This window comes from Trachymyrmex septentrionalis, unplaced genomic scaffold (assembly GCF_001594115.1).
Source record: "Trachymyrmex septentrionalis isolate Tsep2-gDNA-1 unplaced genomic scaffold, Tsep1.0 scaffold128, whole genome shotgun sequence".
Lineage (NCBI taxonomy): Eukaryota > Metazoa > Arthropoda > Insecta > Hymenoptera > Formicidae > Trachymyrmex > Trachymyrmex septentrionalis.
The window spans coordinates 1,308,707-1,315,661 of NW_017304417.1; the positions used below are offsets into that span (position 1 = coordinate 1,308,707).

General features: G+C 40.4%; 1 protein-coding gene across 2 annotated transcripts in view; it reads right to left on the reverse strand.

The window, feature by feature from the left end:
- Positions 1–6,955, reverse strand: part of LOC108756560 (neurotrimin-like) — a 73,717-nt gene that overhangs the window by 60,973 nt on the left and 5,789 nt on the right. The window lies entirely within an intron of this gene.

The window sequence follows — 6,955 nt, forward strand, 5'->3', positions numbered from 1 at the left end:
TGGGTTGCGCGCTCATTATCGAACGCTTATCCAAAAGTTCGTATATTCAGGAGGGATATAATTTACCGGATCGCGCCGCAGCTACCGAAGCAACCTTAACAAAAGAGGAAGGATGTCCGATTGACGATAAATTTCCAAAAGTTCAGAAATCGAGACGCCCTCGGGAATTTCTCGCGCGAACACATCGGATAACAAGGATCGGATTACCGAAAACTGACACGTAATTGTATATTGCTCTCCGCTGAAAATATCTTCCGCCTCGCGAGGAAATCGCGTAACTAGTATTTCGGGATCTCAAATGTAACTCGTAACACTATAAATAAATGTTTCAGCCCTAATCGCGCATATGGGTGATCGAACGTGATATTTACGACTGTTTAATAGTATATAAATCTAACAGGAAAATTAACGTTCCTGTGTATCTCGTAGGAGAGACCGTATGATAATCCTCAAGTGTTTCGCACGTGAAACACATAAACAGGGTATTCGCTTCGAGATGCTTGCGCGAGCTAAAAAGCGTGCGGAAACAGAAAGAGAGACCGGGAGAGCGCTTGTCGATCAGGGATTTCGACGATGATTTCGACACGTCGAATTTCCATCTCGTAGAAGGCAAATCCAGACCAGACGAAGTATTCTCTATATCGAACGCGGTGACCGGAAAGCGTACCGAAATAAAACCCGCATCACCCTTTCGCATTAGCCCGTTCGTTAGCCAATCCCTATTTATAAGATATTATGTTCGGCGAAGCCCCGCACACACACACACACACACACACACACGCATATGCGTGTCTCCAATGCCTTGGAAGAAAGATAGAAATAAAGGAAGAGGAAGAGGACGAGAAAGAGATCGTCACGGACATATGCCTAACACGCGTAAAACGCACGTCGATGGTTTAACGCGGCACGCACATCGCACACGGCGTGTTACGCGACTAAAAATACCCTCGAAAGCATCTAGATAAGTCTCCGGGTCTCGAAGACCCGAAAGAGCGGGTTGGATCTGGTGGGCGGTTTATTAATGGACTCGAATCGACCAGAAATCAAAATTATTGTGGGCGTGCACGATGGCCGGCACGCACTCAGAACGCAGTTCGAGTCTTCGGTAGTCTCGGATGGTTGTGCGTAATTGAAAAATATAGGTCCTCTTTTCCCGAGGATTCCTACAGATTTGCATAGGGAGCTGATTCGTGAGGCCTATCTGCCTGTTTATCTAATTTAATAATAAGTAAATAAGTCTCGGCTCGTTTACCGACTCCTGCAATCGCCAGGAAGCAATTACTTTCAAACACAGTTTCTATGCCACGCACAGCGGTGGTTGGTTATCTGGTTTCCTGGTTTCCGCGTTACCTCAGCGCGTTACCCGATTTCGATAATCCTTCTGACGGCGATAAATTTTCTTCAGCGACTACGGTATTTTTGCGGAAATACAAATTGACCACATATCGGCGGGGAGAGGCTGAATTATAAAGTGGAACGTGAAATATGTGATACGGATTAGAAGTAGGATGTAGGAATGTAGATGTATTAAAAATAGAAAAGAGGAAAAAAAAATCAGATTTCTATGACATACTTTGGCTTGTCGTTTGATAAACCTCGATAGCCTCGTCGCACGAGGCAAACATTTTGTTGTCGCGCTTATCAGTTCGTAGCGAAACGAGCTGCATGAAACGTTTTGTAACCGCGGAATGAATCTTTATTAGATGCTTGCTCGAAGACGATTGATCTCGTTTGACATTCGTATTATCTCCACACGCACGGCCTTGGTTCCTCCTGCGAATAAACCGAATGCTAATAAATTCAACGCCGGGAAGATCTTTCAGCGGGCCCGACCTATTAAAATTCCCGGACCGACAGCTGGTCTCGAGACGAGCTGATGGTTTCTCTCGAAGTCTCTCAGTCTTCACGTTTCAAATCGCGCAGAAAACGTTCGCACGGTCACAGCTGACGATGTTTGTTTTACATTGTTGCAAAGCAAGCCTGCCTGCCTGCCTATTGCAAATCCGTAATCGTACGCTTATGAGTCATAGACGGCGAGAAATGATTTATCGCTCCAATTAGACTCAAGTATGTAGATAGATCAGCCTTTTTTCAACATTCATTAATTTCTACAAAGCCACAAACCGTGCCGTTCAACTGAAAGGGCAGACAATTTTCCAGATGCATTCGAGCCGAGCGAGCTGGCTCGGTTAAGAAAATATGAACAAGTTGTGCATAAGTAAGAGGCATCTGAAAAGATCTCGGTAAATAAATTTACTCTCTTTCTCTGGCGAGCGAATTGCGCAAACCGCGGAAACGCTCGCTTCTCCTCGCGCTGTTTTGTCGAGCGAACAGCGAAACGCTGCACGCTGCTTGCATAAAGTCACGACTGTCTTATTTTTTATTCCTCTTTTCTCTCTCTCTCTCTCTCTCTCTCTCTCTCTCTCTCTCTCTTTCCCTCTCTCCTCTACGCGGGAGATAGAGACGAAATACCTAGAAAGAAAAGATATTTACACGACTGCCGCTGCATCGAGGCCGTGTCTTGACATCTCTCACTCGCAGCTGTGCAAATCGCTACCGTAGGAATGCGCATGTAAATGAGACGTATCACGAATAACAACGGTAAATGGACGAAAGGAGGAAAGTTCTGCCCTCTCACCGTGATTATTTCACCGCGATTTCGTTTTCTCGGATCACGCGCCGGCCGGCAAGAAATCACGGGTACCACATGAAACGGGCTCGGCCTAAATACGAAACGAGGACACCGGAATCGTGTCTCCCTCGGTTTTGCTCGGAATAAATGCGAGTCGACGCCACGAACGTGTCGGACGTCTTGTTTCGATTCTGTAGGCTCGTATATTCGGCAGTACGAGAGTATGGAATGCGACAGCATGAAACAAATGTTGCCAACTGACAGATCGTCCTAATCACTCCGAGCGTCGTCTGAAATTTATTTGCATTTAAACCGAGTTTTTATTTCTTTTTTATTATATATTTCCTTTGACTTTTCTTTACTTGTAATTTATTCTCTCGATTGTACGACTTCTTTGAAGAAATGTGTCGACTCTTACTTTGCCCTCTATTTACCTTTGTCGTTATTTATGTCGTCTAAAATGTTTATATATTATATTTGGCATTTTTCCAAATGTTTACAAAAATATTAAATAACAAAAATGTCGCTGACGCAGCTGTATCTACATAGAATGTAATTAAATTCTTGTAGACATTGCCATGTCGGAGATTCGAATATTCGAGGGGGCTTGGAGAAATAACATTTTCTATCAATGTAAATTACTTTAATCTCGGTTCAACTTACTCTTCGTATTTTTCCAATTTGAAAACTGTGATTAAAGTCAATCGTTGAAATCGGATAAATATCTCGAGTCTTACCATTCGCGACAAAACACGCAGAGACAATTTTCTCGGAAATTCGTTCGACACTCGCAAAATTAGTTTATATGAAATAAACATACGCTGAATGCGAAGATCGAAACATTCAGCGAGTGCGATTGATGGCGTGTTCTAAACGAACGCAAAACTTATAAATATTTCATAGAGTGACTTAAGCTTACATAATGCAACGGAAGGTTTCGCAATAACGCGCTATCGGTTGCGTTTGTGCTGAGAAGTCAAAGGCGACGGATTTCGCAGAAAAATTATGCCTCAAAAGTGTTTCGGCACAAAACTGTCCTTTGCAACGAACTTTCTCATCTCGATTTGCTTCGCTCGGTCGGTGATCACGGCATTAATTACGCGGATTAATTACGCGTTAATTTTACCAGTAAACATCGGCACGCTTGAAAACTCGCCAGATACTCGTATACGCTTCTTCGTGCGATAACGATTATGTAAATATGCTGGTTTTATCGCGCTTCCACTCTTGGCAAAGAGGAAAAAAATGCCAAGTGCCTTATATTCGAGTCTCATCGAGGAACGAGAGATTGGACACAATGATATAAAACGCTCGTTATACAACGCGAAAGAAGCGATTTCTTTTGCTTGAGCAACTGGAATTCGAACACCGACAATTCGCATTCCTTGAATTTTCCGAGACCGAGTTGAGTAAGCCGCGTGCACAAAATCTTATTATCGCGCACACCTGGGCGTTGGCATTGCAACGAATACTTGGATTATTAATTAACGTGCTGTTTCGCTCGGAGCGAGAAGTTAAGTTGACGTTTTGAAAGTGAAACTATATTCGCGCGGCTATCATACATTTTTTTTTATACTCGGAGTTATCATTTCCACATTCTCTTTTTCATAGGCGATCCATGCATCGGCGGTGACGTAAGCTCTAGCTAGAGGCGATTGTAATGAAAAATGAAGATTCTATCTACCAAATAACAATCTACTTAATAAATAAAGGTCAAAGTGAGAGTCAACGCGTTTCTTGAAAAAAGTTGTCACACAATTGAGAAAGAATAAATTACAGATAGAGAAAAGTGAAATATATAGTGAAAAATAGAAGAAATAATAAAAATTCAGTTTAAATACAAATATTCATTACTACTGAAATTCTCGTGTTTTTCTAGAAAGTATGAAGAAGCAGATTCGTCAATGAAAATGTATTGCTATCCATAAATTTTGTAAATGAGGATTGATTATACAGCGAGATCATCCCCAAAGAAGTGGGATTTATTTGATATTTCTCTTTGCATAAATACATCACACACGAGAAATTTATAGCACAGTTATACGGTGCGAGATAGAATTCACAAACCCGAAGTTAAAGGCCAGCTGTCTCGTTGACTGGACTGACAAACTTATGGAGTACGGTAACGGTCCGGCTGACTCTCTCTCTCTCTCTCTCTCTCTCTCTCTCTCTCTCTTTCTCAAGTATCGCATTTCCTCAGCGAGTGACCGATTCAGGTATACGGCGATTAATGCGCGTCTCTCTGGGGAAACTCCGGAAAAGCGGAAGAGAGAAGGATAATTAAGGTACACGCAGACAGAAACGTTTTTTTCTCATGCGGGTTGACCTCCCGTACGGTGACTCCCCCTTCTCTCGGTTCTATAAAGCTCAATTACTTAATTAACGGGCTAAACCCGCTAAACTCGCGTGCATATGACGTAATCTTTCATATATTCGTACGCGACACGTGCATTCTCGTGAGGAAAAGCACGCGCGAGGCGCGCCCGTTGGAAAAGATTGCAAATATTTATCAATATAACGAGCTGCGTGAAGTATGAATTATCATATCCAATAATTATTTCGCCGAGAATTAGATAAAAATATCACAAGTTTTATACGTACTTATCCTTTAAAATAGAATTTCTTCATCAAATATAACGTATTATGCGAATCAAAATGATCCCTAAATTCCTAAAAATTCTTTCGTTCGCACGACGAAGTTTAGTTAAATCGAGCTGTTGGTAAATATCAAGGATTTTTCAAGAGAAACATCTTATTAAAAAAGATAAAAGCATTAATAATAAAAAGCATACAGCCACAACAATAGATGTCATATATTTAAAATTTCAAATAAATAAGTAGACGTTTCGGTCAAGATTTGAGACCATCATCGGTACGCAAAAAGATGACAAAATTGAAAGTCTTAGAACTAAAACGCAGGTCGGATGTCAAATTAGAAATTGATAAGTAAAAGGTACGTGCTATTACAATCGCAAAAGTCGCACTTGAAATTTACAAAACAAAATTATTTTCCTTCGTGCTTATGATTTGAAAAACAGTACGAAAATAAGTCAGGAAAACATCTTGTTAAAAATGTCATCGCTACGATGTGGAAATAGTGCGTCGTAAGATTTTAAAAGATATACGCTTTCTCAATACGCTATCGGAAGATAGCTAACAAGATCGTACAGATACACATGTGCGTACATATAGATATATGTAGAATGAAACGATAGATTGATGACAATGCGTGCCAGGAATGGAGTCACGCTGTTTCGACAAATTCTCTCGCATTCATAGGCGTCGACAAGCTACACAGAACTTAACTTATCACATTATCATTGCCTCATTGCTGCTACTTTTTGGTGAAGCTCATTTATATTGACCCTTAAATTTCTTCACGGATCGGTGGCGCGGCGGAAGAAGAGTAGCGAGCGATTGAAGGAGAAACGACGAGGATCCTTGTACTTATCTGGTTGCATGACTGTTCGATACGCGTATCATACGCGTGTTTTATCTTGTGCAACCGGCTTTTCCTCTTTTCTTCGCAGTTCAGCATTTCAAAAAACAAGCTTCATTGCGAAAGGGAGAACCGTTATTGCCCGCAACCTTCGACACGCATAAATGATTTGCGAATTAGATTTACGAACGCAAATGCACTTTTTGAGACGCAACACTTGGATTTAGATTTCTATTTTTTTCCAATTCACACGTTAAATCTCACAGGGCCGTATATGTGAGAAACACAACTTACGTCAATGCCTTAAATGACCTGACTGGATCTTAAGCGCTTGTATGATTTTATATACTACGTAGTCCTTTTTTAAAGTGATTTTCCAATTTTCAATTTTTTTCAATCCAAGCAAAATTAAATTTGCAAACTAATGTGTTATTTAGATACTTTTTTAATTATCGGAAATTGAGTAAAGAAGAAAAAATAAAAAAAATTAGCAATTTGTTGAAGTACAATTGCCTCTTTTCCAATATAAAATAAAATGATATAATTTACAGGGCTGGTAAACGTTACTTTTTTAGTTACCTTGTCGTTGCTTTCTATATAGTAAACAATTTGATGACAATGTTGCAATTTTTTATGACGGTAACGCTAACTAACTAACATAAACGCTGAAGTTAATGCTAAGGTTAGAAAAGTCACATTGAAAAGTAATTCGTCATCATTACGCGTTACTTACTAAAAAAAGTAATAAGTAATGAGTAACAGCTACTCGTTGCAGCGCGAGTAAAAAAGTAACGCGTTACAAATTGACAGAAGGAGTTATTTTTGTATTTACAACAACGAATGACTTTTTCAACCCGTTACAAGTAACGATTGATTTTTCTAGC